This window comes from Thamnophis sirtalis, unplaced genomic scaffold, assembly GCF_051295495.1.
Source record: "Thamnophis sirtalis isolate CommonGarterSnake01/CBP01778 unplaced genomic scaffold, rThaSir2_p1.2 scaffold_2, whole genome shotgun sequence".
NCBI lineage: Eukaryota > Metazoa > Chordata > Lepidosauria > Squamata > Natricidae > Thamnophis > Thamnophis sirtalis.
In genome coordinates this window covers 141030640-141047321 of record NW_028261382.1, presented here as the reverse complement: position 1 = coordinate 141047321, position 16682 = coordinate 141030640, and positions in this window count along the sequence as shown.

Here is a 16682-nt window from a genome sequence, read left to right as displayed (position 1 = left end):
TCTTTCTTCATATCTCATTCTGTATAATTTTCTTTTTGTTTGCCCATAGTCTGAATGCTGCTGCTTCTTTCATTAAAGAAAAAAATATTTATATGCAAATACACACTATGCTCAACCAGTTACTGCCCTTACTTTTGGGATATAAAAGCAATCCAATAGATGAGAATATATGTGGTTCTGGGTTAAACGGTGGAGTCCCTGTGGACACTAACCTATACTAATTAAGTGCTTGGTTACCAGATTGCCCAACATCACACAAGAGCAGCTGTGTTAGGATATTTATTCAGATGAATACAAACACACTGAAGTAACCCAGAACATCAAAAAAAAAAGGAAACAGATTATCTACACAACACAACTTTATCAAAAAGTGTATTATCGTTCAACTCCCTGTAGCACAATCTACACAAACTATGAAAACGATAAAACTGCCATGCATTAAAAATATCTCAGAAGCAACAAATAGACTATTACAATCATATTCCATCAGCGTAACACAAAGATCTTTTTTTAAATTTAGGGACCCTGTAGTCCCTATTCTGAGTGTATGGAGCTAAATATTTACTGGTCATATGCATGGCTTGATGCCTACATGGAGTTCTCAGCATGTATTTTTTTTCTTTGCACCCTAGGAGAGAAACATCTGCTGCTAGGACTGAACTCTCAATCTTCCTAGTGGCAGATGAGCATCTTCAGCACTAGGCCACTACATCGCTCAATAGCATACAAACCAAGTGAAGGCCTCCAAAACATCATAAGTAAACCAGAAGACCCAGCAGTCCCATCAGAAAAAACAGGAGTCAGCATGCAGTGTAAGGACTGTAACAGCCACTATGTAGGGCAGCTAGGCAGAAGACAAACAGAATACATTTAGGAGTCAAAAGTTAGGATGAAAACTCCTTAATTTCATGTAGAGGTTTAACTAAAGTTTCAACTGGGAAATTGAGAGTATCTTAGACCAAGAAAAGATAAAAAATTCCCTTTACCAACACCAGTGTACCCCATGAGTTCAACAGGCTATTCAAGAGAAGCCACCACTAGTCCACAGTTCATAGACAAGGCAAGTCCACAAGACAAAGGTAAGTTCAGAGTTCAAGAGGCACAACAAAAAGTTCAGAATACAAGATTCAGTCTGAGAGTTAATACAAGAATTACAATGGCTGAAAAACACACAGCAAGGAGACAGATAGATTGTTCCCAGCATCATTTCACTCTCCTTGCTTAGCTAAAAAAACTGTTGGTGTGGCCCCTCAAGAGGGGCAAGGCTGCCCCCTCACAAGTAGCCTGGCTGACCTTCTTATGCCTGTCTCCCCTCAGCTTTATATGCTCTTGGATTGTGAGGATGAGACAGTTCTTCTTCATCTCCACTGACCAGCTGCATTTGAGTGTTCTCTCCATGTAAAGCCTCTGGACTTCCCAGCTGCAGCTGTGTCTCTCCTGTCCCTAGCTTAGCCAGCTGCTCATCTGGTTGCTCCACTATGCTCAGACCCTTCTCTCTTGGCTTGTAGCCTCTGTAACATGGGTGGGTTCCCTCTTCTATAGAAGAGGTTCCACAAATCTACATTGCCATTTAGAACCAGTTCCAGCTCCCTCCCCTCACCTGTCCACACATCATCAAGATGAAGAGTGAGAGAAGGAATTCTGGGAGTTGAAGTTCACAAGTCTTAAAGCCGTCAACCCCTGGGTGTTTTTTTCTAAAAGGTTAGAGGTGCAAGGGTCTTGTAACTTGACAGCTTTAAGACTTGCATACTTCAATACCAGAGTTCCTGAGCCAACATGATTGGAGGAAGAATTCTGGGAGTTGAAGTCCACAAGTCTTAAAGCTGTCAAGTTTGAACACCCCTGGAGTTTTTTTCTAAAGGGTTAGGGGTACAAGGGTCTTATAACTTGACAGCTTTAAGACTTGCGTGCTTCAAATGCCAGCAAGCCAACATTTTGGTTGCTAAGTGCCAAGCCACTCCCACTTGGTTACATGGCCAGCAAGCTACTCCCACAAAGCAGGCCACACCTACAGAAGAGGTTCTAAAAATTTTGAAACCCACCATGCTCTGTTAGCCTCTGGACATCTCCCCTCTCCTAATATCTCTGGGTCCATCTCTTCCTCATCTGAATTAACATCCAGGGAAGTGTCTGGGGGAGTCATCAGATTCTTGGCCAACAGTCAAGAAATAAACAATACCCCAATCAATGAATGCCCAACTCAGGCAAACAAGCCAACAGTAATTAATAGCCTAATCAAGGAACCACCAAGAATACTCCCACTAATACTGACTGGGCTAGCCACTAAGTATATAAAAAGGGAGCAAACCCCATTCTCTTGTAGCACTGAGTATATTACCTAGCTGGGTTCTGAAACATCTTCAGGGAAACAACCAATCTCAAAGATCACCAAAAACTCCAAGAAAGAACCCTGCTGCTGATTCACAGTTCACTTGCAGAATTTGTAAGTGGGAATCTCCAGAGCCTTTCTATTAGTGCTTCTGACTCTCTGTGTCTTATCCACTGTCCTAGGTAAAAGGATTTTTAAGATAAAGAAGACAAGTTTTCTCTGCTCATGCATCCAAGGAACAATAAGTCTTTTGTATTAGAAATAACAAAAGAACAAAAGTAAACCACATCATTTAATCTGCCATAAATGGCCTTAGAATCTGTTTCTTAAATTTGTATCAACTATTAGAATAAACCAGAATTGTGAAATTTATAGGTGTGTGTGTGTGTGTGTGTGTGCGAGCGAGAGAGAGAGAGAGAGAGAGAGAGAGAGAGAGAGAGAGAGAGAGAGAGAGAATGAAAGATTATTCTTTATTTAATTAGGAAGTGTTTCTGTACAAACAGTAGAAATTAAATTTCAGTTTAACCACAAACTTGCCATAAATCAGATGAGACAGATAAACAGCTTGATGATTAATACATGCAAGGAAGAATTGGATTGGGACTATGTTTGTCATCAAAGTAGCTACCATAAAAGTAGTATAAACACCATAATAACCCTGGTATTAATACATTTTAAAATAATTTCGTGGAGCAACGTCGCGATGACATATCGCACAGACCCGACAGTCCGGGTCCGTTGATGAAACGTTTGTCTTTGGACGGTCCAGTAGGACCTAAACCATCCCGAAGAGATGGTGACAGGGAAGCCAAAGCCTTGCTGGTCACAGGAACATCGCAAAGTCCCTGTTTGACCCAAGGGTAGCGCTTCCAACTGAAGACAAACAGGCAGCCCTCAGGCTGGCATAGTCGGAGACCGTTCCTGAAGGGAGAGACGAAGCGAAAGCGTTCCATCTGGTGAGGTTTTCTTTTTCTTTTTCTTTTTTTACCTTCAGAAGATCCGTGTTAAGAATTTTTTTTAAAAAAAATAACATCCAGTCCCCAAAGTAAGAATAAAGTGGCGATTTTGACACTTATTGGACTGTTATTAGAAGATTTCCTGCTCTTGTTAGTAACGATGTTTTGTGGATTGAAGTAATTGCAACATTTCCTGTTTCCCTGCTTGTAGTCTATGGACTGATTTCTTTCTTTCTACTTTTTTCCTTTTTGCTACCCTAATTTTTTTGTTGGCTAAATTAAACTTATTTTCTTACTTCAACAAAAAAAAATTTCTTCTATTGGTTAAAACCAGTGATTATTGAATCTGCCACCTGGAATCCAAAGTCTGAACTTTGTTTCTGTTTTGGTTACAATGTATCTTTTGTTCTGCTTTACTTGGTTTCACTGACCTTGCAATGGAAGGGTTTGGAAAAACTTGAAAAGCATGAAACCTGTTTTTGTTAGTGCTTCTGATAAATATTTTGGCAAGAGAAGGAAAAAGATAAGCAAGAATAAAAACCCTCCTATTTTAAAAAACCCTGAAAGAACTGGTGTTCAAGATTCAAAATAAATACAGACACATTTCCTAAAATTTTGACAGGCTAGAGTGGCAGATTCCTCTTCCTATTTTTTTTCCTTTATATTTCTTTGCATTTTGAAAAATGGATCAATATTCAGAAGCAGAAAATTTAATAATCCAAAACATCCTGGCTGGACTTCAAAATATTGCAGAAGGACTTAAGAGATTTGACAAGAAATGGGATTGTCTATGGGGTGCTACAGTTAAAGAAGAGGGGGTTGGAGCCCCAGAGATTAAAGAAGAGAATGGAAATATAGAAAATAAAGGCAAGATATCAGATGAATCTATTAATGGATTAAATACGAGCGAAAGTGAAAAAAAGGGAAGCTGGAAAAGTGTTTTTGACAACTTGGAGCCTTTCTTTCAACTTCAAGATGTAGGAGGGAAAAAAAGAGTGGAAAAATGGAACTAAGAAGACAAATATATCCAGAAACAAGTTTGATAACCAAAGTTAAGCCTACGTTAATAACAATTAAAGAGCGATGAAATTACATGAGAGATCCTTCAAGCTACAGAGTGCGGCGAGAAATGATAAATTCTGAAAAGATTTTAATAAGAGAGATGACACAGCTGCTGGCGAGAGAGAAAGATTTATTTTGCTACTGGAAGGACACTGGTTGATAATGCCAAATTGATGATTGAAATTAGTTAATTTTTGATGGTTAATAAGTAGAGATGTTAGTATTTTGTAGATTCTTATAGATTATTATTGAATGTTTAGTCGCTAACATGTAATATATCATGATCAATGTTCCCTCTAATTTTTTTTCAGGGTGAGCGGAAAAGTATAGTGTTTGAGCGGCACAGTTTCATGCCTGAGCACCTAAGAGAGCAACATTTTGAACTGCTGTCACGTCTGCTGGACATTTACGCAACATTCCAAGCGCCAAGCACCAATTGTGAGCGAGGTTTCAGCCTGATGAATGCCAGGCATGAAAATGTGCTACTCAAACACTATACTTTTCCGCTCACCCTGAAAAAAAAAGACTTCTGCTCAGCTTTTAGATCATTAGACTGGCTAGAGAGAGACATGGCACCAACAGGGTCCTGGGTCCTGGCATTTTGCAGGCAACCTGTCCTCTCACATTCCTTTGGAATGCAACCCATCACATTTGAATTAGATTTTGCCAATTATCCTATTAAAAGATAATCCTATTATTCTAAAATATGACTAACGCGATATTAAAAATGTAAATATTTAATGCTGATAAATAATAGCAGTAATTGTTATTTAGTATGATTAAAATCAGTATTGATATATCAATATATCTATCAAAATTGACAATAAACACTAAAATAACAATACAAATATATAATGTGGAATATAAATGTAATAAATATAATATATAAATGCAACATAAATGTAATAAAATAATTTATCATGAAACTCTCCCCCTTTAAAGTAATAAGATCAATTAAATAGTCTAGCAAGTTTGGACAATATGCTATATGTTATGTTACTTAAGAATATATATGCCTCAGAATCAGATACAACATCCACATCATTTCCAACTGAGTCAATAAAATGATATGCCATGCCAAAACTATTTTAAATAAAGATATGAAATTAATCAAGTATTGCATTTATTTTTCAAAATGAATGTAGAATTTTTTTTATTATTTAAGTTTTGTACCCTATCTTTTCTAACTAACGTTAACTTTAAAAAGATGTTACATCAGACTACAATACAAGTAATTAAATGAAGACTAAAATAAGTGTTTTGGCATATTGAGCTTTTTATATTTCTTTCTTATATTTCTTCCTTAGTTGAGAACTTCCTCCTCAGCTTACTTACGCATTAACTGTTTGTTGCTTTTATGGTTTATTCATTCACTGCTCCATCTTCAGTTTTTTCACAGGGGGCAGGGCTTCCTTCCTCCCTCCCTTCCTTCCTTCCCTCCCTCCCTCCACTCCTTTGGCCACCAATTTTGATCCAACTCTCTCTCTCTCTCTCTCTCTCTCACACACACACACACACACACACACACACGTGTTCTTTGGGGGGGGGTTGAATTACTCCGCCTCACTGCGCAAAGTCGGCCCCTGCTTACGCTGAATCAAATCTGCAGCCGGCGGGACCATTTCAAAGCCGCCAGTCCTCTTGCTCCTTCTCCTTCACCGGCAAAGCAGCGGCGGTGGTGCCTCCCCCTCCACTCGGAGCACCTTAGCTGGGCTCTGGGTTATCCCTGCCATCGCCTCCACCTCCGCCGCTTTCCTACTAGCTCCCGCGGCCTCAAAAGCACGGCAGAGGAGGAAGGGGGAGGGATAACGCGGGGGCCAGCTCAGGTGCTCCGTGTGGAGAGAGAGGCACCACTGCGGGAGCTTTGCTGGTGAAGGAGAAGAAGCAAGAGGACTGGCGGCTCATCAAAACAAGTCTGGGGAGGTCCTTTGCAGGCGGCCAGTTCTAGCTGCCTGCAAAGGACTTCCCCACGTTTGCTTTGGTAGAAAGCTCTGCGCGGCAGTTAGAAAGCTCTGTGCGGAAGTTTCTAGCGACGTGCGCGGCCGCGCACGCACGCACCTTAGAGGGAACAGTGATCATGATATTAACAATGAAAGGATAACCTCAATTAGAATAAATAACCAGGCCACAAATTGCAACTGAGACCTGGTGGAATGATGAAACCCATAAATTTGTGCTTTTGACCTTCTTATGAAGCTATAAATAATTTGGAGGTGATGTGACATAAATAGCAAACAACTGTTTTCTTTTTTTTCTTTCCTTCTCTGTCTTTTTCTAATTATAATAATAAAAGGGAATGTTAATGCACATCTTGGAGATTTTCAATTAGAAATTTTAATTTGGAGTAGAAATGGCAAACAACTGGTTTTTTTTTCTCCCTGTCTTTCAACTATAAAAACAAAAGGGAAGGTTAACATATACTTTGGTGATTATTAATTAGAAATGTCAATATTTTTTTCTTTTCTCCTTATATTATCTTAGATTTTAAATGGTCATTTTGTTAACACATACTAATAGATTGTTGTTCAGAGATTGTTGCTTTTTGCGTTTGTGGAGAGAAGAGGAGAGAAAAATGTAAATAATCCTTTGTTAACTATAATAATAACAAAGATATGTTAGATAGAGGAAATATAAGATGTCCTGCTAATTGACTTTATTTTTACTTTCTTTTTTTCTTTTTTTCTTTTTAGAACATGTTATAAGGATATAGAGATATGGCATATTGACTGGAACTGGGAGAAGGGGAAAAAATGCCAACAGGTGGTATGTTTTTGAAATCTTAACTAAATGAAAACTGTGATATGGTGATAGTAAAATATATAAATTTTTAACATGTACAATTTAGACTGAATGGAATATATGTGATTATGGACAGAACGCACAAAATGTACTCGTGACCAATGGATACGCTTCCTATAAGACGTAATGACAGATGATGGGTTTTGTGTGTGTGTGTGTGTGTGTGTGTGTGTGTGTGTGTGTGTGTGTGTGTTTGCTTGTAATAAAACTTTTAAATATTTTTTTATTTAAAAAAAATTAAAAATAATTTCCCATGAATGTTGTTCCAGCACTCCAAAACATTTATTCAAAACATTTTCTAATTCTGAAACTTTTTTAGATGTTAGAAGTGATAATTAGAGTATGATGTGTTAAATCTAAGAAACATAAAGTTGATTTATTTAGGACAAATTCCCTCATACTGGTGGGAAAGCTGATGTTTCTACTGAGATCTTCCTCCCTCCCTTCCTTCCTTCCCTCCCTCCCTCCACTCCTTTGGCCACCAATTTTGATCCAACTCTCTCTCTCTCTCTCTCACACACACACACACACACACACACACACAGACACGTGTTCTTTGGGGGGGGGGGTTGAATTACTCCGCCTCACTGCGCAAAGTCGGCCCCTGCTTACGCTGAATCAAATCTGCAGCCGGCGGGACCATTTCAAAGCCGCCAGTCCTCTTGCTCCTTCTCCTTCACCGGCAAAGCAGCGGCGGTGGTGCCTCCCCCTCCACTCGGAGCACCTTAGCTGGGCTCTGGGTTATCCCTGCCATCGCCTCCACCTCCGCCGCTTTCCTACTAGCTCCCGCGGCCTCAAAAGCACGGCAGAGGAGGAAGGGGGAGGGATAACGCGGGGGCCAGCTCAGGTGCTCCGTGTGGAGAGAGAGGCACCACTGCGGGAGCTTTGCTGGTGAAGGAGAAGAAGCAAGAGGACTGGCGGCTCATCAAAACAAGTCTGGGGAGGTCCTTTGCAGGCGGCCAGTTCTAGCTGCCTGCAAAGGACTTCCCCACGTTTGCTTTGGTAGAAAGCTCTGCGCGGCAGTTAGAAAGCTCTGTGCGGAAGTTTCTAGCGACGTGCGCGGCCGCGCACGCACGCACCTTAGAGGGAACAGTGATCATGATATTAACAATGAAAGGATAACCTCAATTAGAATAAATAACCAGGCCACAAATTGCAACTGAGACCTGGTGGAATGATGAAACCCATAAATTTGTGCTTTTGACCTTCTTATGAAGCTATAAATAATTTGGAGGTGATGTGACATAAATAGCAAACAACTGTTTTCTTTTTTTTCTTTCCTTCTCTGTCTTTTTCTAATTATAATAATAAAAGGGAATGTTAATGCACATCTTGGAGATTTTCAATTAGAAATTTTAATTTGGAGTAGAAATGGCAAACAACTGGTTTTTTTTTCTCCCTGTCTTTCAACTATAAAAACAAAAGGGAAGGTTAACATATACTTTGGTGATTATTAATTAGAAATGTCAATATTTTTTTCTTTTCTCCTTATATTATCTTAGATTTTAAATGGTCATTTTGTTAACACATACTAATAGATTGTTGTTCAGAGATTGTTGCTTTTTGCGTTTGTGGAGAGAAGAGGAGAGAAAAATGTAAATAATCCTTTGTTAACTATAATAATACAAAGATATGTTAGATAGAGGAAATATAAGATGTCCTGCTAATTGACTTTATTTTTACTTTCTTTTTTTCTTTTTTTCTTTTTAGAACATGTTATAAGGATATAGAGATATGGCATATTGACTGGAACTGGGAGAAGGGGAAAAAATGCCAACAGGTGGTATGTTTTTGAAATCTTAACTAAATGAAAACTGTGATATGGTGATAGTAAAATATATAAATTTTTAACATGTACAATTTAGACTGAATGGAATATATGTGATTATGGACAGAACGCACAAAATGTACTCGTGACCAATGGATACGCTTCCTATAAGACGTAATGACAGATGATGGGTTTTGTGTGTGTGTGTGTGTGTGTGTGTGTGTGTGTGTGTGTGTGTGTTTGCTTGTAATAAAACTTTTAAATATTTTTTTATTTAAAAAAAAATTAAAAATAATTTCCCATGAATGTTGTTCCAGCACTCCAAAACATTTATTCAAAACATTTTCTAATTCTGAAACTTTTTTAGATGTTAGAAGTGATAATTAGAGTATGATGTGTTAAATCTAAGAAACATAAAGTTGATTTATTTAGGACAAATTCCCTCATACTGGTGGGAAAGCTGATGTTTCTACTGAGATCTGAATAATAGTTATCCAGGATATAGCAAATAAAGCTACGGAACTTAGCATGCAGCTTTCCCCAAACTCTTTTAATCACTCTATCAAAATACTGTGCATAATCATGCATAATTTCAGAATGGACAAAGTGATAGAAAATTTAATAATGTTTTAAGGGGTTGTCTATAAAAATGTCCAGTTGAAAAAGACTGATGTTAAGTGAGTATGCCATTCAAAGGTTATATAACTTCCTTAATTAAATAAATGCAACAGGCAGACAGTAAGCATGGTGAACAGATGTCATAATGTAATCTACACTCACTGATCTATATTGCATCTCTAAACTTGGTCAGCCCTTGTGGAAAAAACAAGAATGTTATGAGTACGCTGGAAGATTTCAGAAAAACAGATTGATTTTCATCAATATAAGAACACTGTGCCCCATTTTTTTTAAAATAACATCCTTCCCAAGCCTTCACCTGCATTCTTTTTACTTTCAGAAAACACATGTAGGTTTTCTAGAGATCTGAGTAGAGAAATCAAACAGGAAAACATTCAAACTAATCTCAATTTGGTTGAAAAGGTGAATTCTTAGCCTGCTCCCAATGACATGAATAACATGTGTGTGCATAAGTGCATTTTATTAGAAACGGGGTTGACAGTGAACATATTGGCTAGCTGCATTTTCTGGAGCAAACTATAGCCAGTATTAGATTGGGGAAAGTTGGTCTAGAGACTCACAATTTTGTATAAAGATAAAGTCTGTATTCCTGGCTATTGAATTGATACCGGTATTATTTAACATTGAAAATAGCTGACATTGTATCTCCATATCACATAATTAATAATCAGTAGACTCATGAGGTTTCTTATTAAGTTCCTTTCTTTCTCTTATTGTAGAATTATTTCATGACATATCCAGTGACATTATAGCTAAGGAGATGGAGGACCATTGCCTTAAAACTAAAAATCTTCCCTGTGAAAAGTGATTTTATTGTGATTGGGCTACAGTAGACTTCTATGGTATTGAATTGCATAACAATATAATTTTTAATATATTTTAATATATTAAGATGCCCTAATAGAAGTAGGTGCATTTTTGTAGGAGATATTTTATCTTAGTCCATTTTAGCTTCTTTGGAGTCCCAGCTATCCATAGTATGATGATGAAGCAAGAGCTCCTTAAAATTTGAAAGAAGCATAGAATAAACTTTATTAGCAACATGAATGCCCCTCATATGGACATCTTATAAAAAGTGTCCTGCAGATTTTTTTTAAGATGCATATTTTTTAGTTTACAATGCAATGAGCTTTTTATACTTCGTAGATTTTTGTGATAGAATATATGTCGTAACTTCAGTAACTTAAAAACAAGGTACTAAGTAGCTCCAACAGCATTTGCAGAGGAAGAGAAAGAAGGGTAGTGGTTGTGGCATTAGATTGAAGGATTGCATGTACTTGAATTCCAAATTGTGAAATTTCTTTTTTTTAATTGAAATTTTTTGAAAAAAAGGCTTTTACAAATATTTACCTCCCCTCCCCCACCCTCTCCACCCAGAACCAACCCCCCCCAACCTCCCCCCCCCCCGACTTCCCAGAACAAATACAGGGTATAAATCTTTAACAAAGATGTTCTAAAATAAACTTTAAAAAAAGTTAGTATCATCTTTCATTTGAGCTTTAACTCCTCTTTTGTTGCGCTAACTCTAAACAGATTATATCATTCCTTGCTTCTTCAGTCATAAACTATCTGGAATTTCTTAGTCTCGTATTTATTTTGAATATAGTCAATCCATCTTCTCCACTCCAGTTTATATTTCTCATTTGAGTGGTCCTTGAGATATGCTGATATTTTAGCCATCCCTGCTAAGTTTGTAACTTTTAATGTCCATTCTTGAATAGTAGGCAAATCTTCCTTCTTCCAGTATTGCGCCACCAACAGTCTTGCTGCCATTATTAAGTACAAAATCAAGTTAGTCTCTATAACAGTACAATCAGTAGTTATACCTAACAGGAATAACTGAGGGGTAAACTTTATCCTTTTTTAAGAACATTTTGCATAATCCACCATATATTTATCCAAAATACTTTAACCTTTTTACAAATCCACCATATATGGTAATATGTAGCACCAAGACAATCACATCTCCAGCATTTAGGTTGTAAATTCAGATACATACAGGCCAGTTTTTTAGGATCTAAATGCCATCTATAAAACATCTTATAAAAATTCTCTCTCAATTTTTGGGCTTGTGTGAATTTTACATTTCTTACCCATATCTTTTCCCATGTATCCAACATTATTGGTTCTTCAAAATTTTGTGCCCACTTTATCATACAATCTTTGACTAATTCTGTTTCCGAATCCATTTCTATTAATACATTGTATAACCTTTTTATATGCATTTGACTTTGAACCCTAACTTGTTTTAGTAGATTATTGTCATTTTGCGTAAAACCAATTTTTTGATCTTTTTTCCATCTGGCCTGTAATTACCTATACTGAAACCATGTTTGAATTACCTTTTCCTCTTTTAGTACATTCAAAGGTTTTAGTTGTAATACACCTCTTTCTAAAGTGAGAAGCTGTCTGTATGTGATTACATCCTGTTTTTGTACTATATTTATGTTCTCTATTGCATGTCTGGGAATTGCCCACATTGGTATCTTATCGTTTAGTTTATGTTGATATTTTTTCCAGACCCGCAATAGAGCATTCCTTAAAATATGACTTTTAAAATTCTTATCCACCATATAATGCCAACCATATACCAAATCATGCCCTTCAATATTAAATATTCTATCATCTATTGAGTTAATCCAATCACTGATTAGTGATAAAACTACTGCTTCATAATATAGTTTTAGATTTGGCAATTTCAAACCTCCTCTCTCTCATATCTCTTGCATAATTTTAAGTTTTATTCTCAGCTTCTTCCCTGCCCACACAAATTTGTTAATACCCTTCTGCCATTCTAGCAAGTTTGTATCTTTTTTATGTATTGGTATCATTTGAAAAAGAAATAGAAATTTGGGCAAGACATTCATTTTCACTGCTGCTATTCTTCCCAACAAGGATAATTGTAATTTTTCCCAATTTTTCATCTCTGTCTGTATACTATGCCAATAGTGGCTTGTAATTATACTTATATAGTTTCCTGTTTGAAGTTGAGATGTAGACTCCTAGATATTTAACCTTTTTAACTATTTCACATCCTGTCATTTTTTCTAAGTCTTCCCTTTGATTAGTGCTCATATTTTTAACTAGCATCTTTGTTTTTCTTAGGTTTATTTTAAATCCCGATACTTGACCATATTGATTAATCATATTCATTAAAACCTTGATAGATTTCTTTGATTGGGTTAATGTTATAACCAAATCGTCCGCAAAAGCACGTAGTCTATATTCTTGATGCCTAATTTTAATTCCCTGTAAATCATCTGACCCCCGTATTTTATTCAACAATAATTCCAGGGTTATAATAAACAATAATGGTGATAGGGGGCAACCCTGTCTCGTACCTATCTTGATTTTAAATGGGTCTGTTAAACTTCCATTGGCTATAATTTGTGTTTTTGTTTCTGATATATTGCTTTAATTGATTGTAAAAAATACTCTCCTATTTGCATCTTTTGCATTGTTTTCATTAAAAATTGCCAATTCACTCAATCAAAGGCTTTCTCAGCATCTAAGAATAAAGAATTTTTATTTCTCTTTCAAATGTTACCTATACTTAAAAAAGATGCGAATCTTTTAGAATGGCAGAAGAGTATCAACAAATTTGTATGGGCAGGAAAGAAGCCGAGGGTAAAGATGAAAATAATGCAAGATGTACGCGAGAAAGGAGCCTTGAAATTACCTAACCTAAAATTATATTATGATGCAATGGTGCTATCCGCAATTAGTGATTGGACCCATTTAACCAACGATAGAATACTGAATATCGAGGGACACGATCTGGTATATGGTTGGCATGCTTACTTGTTATTCAACAAAAAATTGGATAAGAATTTTAAAAGTCATATCTTAAGAAATGCTTTACTGCAGGTTTGGAAAAAATATCAATATAAACTAAATGACAAGTTACCCATGTGGGCAATTCCTAGACATGCAATTGAAAATATGAATATAGCACAAAAACAGGATAGAACCACCTACAGACAACTTCTCACTTTGGAAAGGGGGGTTCTACAACTAAAATCTTTAGAGGTATTGAAAGAGGAGAAGGTAGTTCAAACATGGTTCCAGTATGGCCAATTACAGGCCAGGTGGAAAATAGACCAAAAAATTGGTTTTATCCAAGTTGAGGATAATTTGTTTAAACAAATAAGAGATCAAAGTTTAATGCATATAAAGAGGATATATAATGTACTAATACAGATGGATTCGGAAACAGAACTAGTTAAAGATTGTATGATAAAGTGGGCTCAAAATATTGAAGAACCAATAATGTTGGACACATGGGAAAGAATATGGGTAAGAAATGTGAAATTCACACAAGCACAAAACCTGAGAGAAAATTTTTATAAGATGTTTTATAGATGGCATTTAGATCCTAAAAAGCTGGCTTCTATGTACCCGAATGTACAGCCTAAATGTTGGAGATGTGGTTCTCTCGATGCTACATATTTTCATATATAGCAGTAGACTTATATACCGCTTCATAGGGCTTTCAGCCCTCTCTAAGCGGTTTACAGAGAGTCAGCATATTGCCCCCAACAATCTGGGTCCCCATTTTACCCACCTCGGAAGGATGGAAGGCTGAGTCAACCCTGAGCCAGTGAGATTTGAACCGCTGAACTGCTGATCTAGCGGTAGCCTGCAGTGCTGCATTTAACCACTGCACCACCTTGGTGGACTTGTCAAAAGGTTAAGGCATTTTGGATAAAAATGTGGTGGATTATGCAAAATATTTTTAAAAGAAGGATAAAGTTTACTCCTCAGTTATTTTTACTAGGTATATGTACTGAATTTACAGCGGTAGAGACTAATTTGGTTCTGCACTTAATAACGGCAGCAAGACTGTTGGTGGCGCAATACTGGAAGAAGGAAGACTTGCCTACAACTCAAGAATGGACATTGAAAGTTACAAACCTAGCCGAGATGGCTAAAATATCGGCATATCTTAAAGACCATTCAAATGAGAGATATAAACGAGACTGGAAAAAATGGATTGACTATATACAAAACAAATACAGGACTAAGAAATTACAGATAGCCTATGCTTAAGATTAGGAATAATCTAAACTGCTTAAAGTTAGTGCAACAGGAAGAAGCTGAGTTTAATTCAGAGATGTTATTAACTTCTTTTTTTATTTCCTTTGTCTTAATATATTTTAGACTGTATTTGTTAAAAACCTATACTGTGTACGGGCTCTGGGAAGTTGGGGGAGAAGGGAGGTGGGGTGTTAGGGGGGAGGGGGAGGGGGGATATATAGTATGTGTTAGATTTTAAAGTAACGCGACTGCACTTGTATACTGTTGCTCTTTAATTTCACTGTAAAAATAGGACAAGCTGAATATATTAATAGATAGTAGAAATACACCAAAGGGAGGAGTAGAGAGATAGAAGAAAGAGGGGTAGAGAGGGTGGGAGAGAGGATGGGAGAGAGGGTGAGAAGGAAGGGAGGGAGTGTACTGGGAGAGAGGAGTGGTAGAGGGGGAGGGGAAGTAGGGTAGAGGGGAATGTTGAAAGGAAGATGGAAAGTTGGAGGGGGGCGAAAGAAAGGGTGTATGGAGGGTCGAAGAGGTACATTGGGTTTCTATTTTTGGGGGTATTGTTGACAAGAGGAATGGCTGTGTTTATTGTTTAATGTTATATGGCCCCGGTTATGCACAGTATATATGTGACTGTACGAAATGAAAATGGAAAATAAAAAACACATTTACAAAAAAAAAAAAAAGAATATAAGCGCTGCGAGGATTTGATTATTCTTTCTCAAATATTCCGGTATATTAACAATTTGTCTTACAGAGAAGAAGGCGGGGCTTAGCAGTGAGAAGACGGAGTTTCAGGCTATTCCTGAAATTCCCCTATTCCGAAGGATTTTTGGACGGGTCATGGACCCTAGCTGTCCCGGAGATGACAGTGAAAGGTGAGGGGAGACCCAGTGACCTCAGAGACGTTCACAAAGTCTCTGGGGGGGGGCTTGGTATTAACCCCTCCTGCCAATTCCTTTTTGGATTAGCTGTATGCTAACTGAAACTGCAGGTTGCCCCTAAGAATGGTAGAAGTGATGTCATCTGGTAAGCTGATTTTATTATTCAAAGAGAGACGGTCCGCACTAAAAATTTAAGTTAATCGAAACCAAAGAATAGAAGAACTTAGCGGCGAATTGGTCTTTTTTTTTTAATGGATTTATGGCTGGTGGTTACTTTATTTCTTAAACACTTCAAGGAATTCTTCGACATTCCCCCCCTTGACTCTTTCTAAGTGGGTTGTAAAGCTTACCTTCTACTAATTAGCCCTTCACAATCTGACACTTTTATTGCTTGGCTGTGTTTAAGATCAGATAAGAACGCACAGCTTCCAGTGTGTTTTTACTTGCAATTCTAACTACGACACAACATGGCGTCGAAATATATTCCTAAGGGCTCACTCCAGATTCTTCTTTCTGCATTTCGAAAGCTGTTTGATTCATTTCAAAAATTTGAAAAAAAATTGGATTACTTGACTTTAAAATATGAAGGAAAAGGTGAGAACGTTGAATGTTTGAATGTTCCTGAAATACAAGTGGAAAATGTGAGAAATGACGTCTGGTCTATCTCAGAGGAAGAAAGGAATGCCATGCTGGAAAGGGGGGGAGCTATAAAGAAGATTCATTTTAAGAGACAGAGCGCAGGAGAAATGAAAACTCCACCCTTGAGAATTAAAGTCAATTTGAAAAGTTTTACAAGCCTGGGACAACATTATTATCTCATCAGTGACATTCTGAGCAAAAAGGTGCGAAGATATCCCTGTTTGGACTTGCTTATAAAAACATTTGGTAAATTTATTCAACGAATGGCAATAGGATTGAGAAGATTTTGCTATTGGAGAGACATAGGCTGACAGATGGAAGAATACAACTTAAAATTAGCTAAATCTGATTACTCTTATTTGTAATAGATATAGCTGAATAATAATTGATATTGATAGTAATGTATATAATGTGGAGTTGATATGATAAATAATAATTGGATATGAGAAAGGAAGGTTGGAAATATTTTTGGGCTACACATAAATAATAACCTTTATATTACAATATTGTGATAATCACAATAATTATCACTACTAAAAAATAAAATAAAATATATACAGTTAAATATT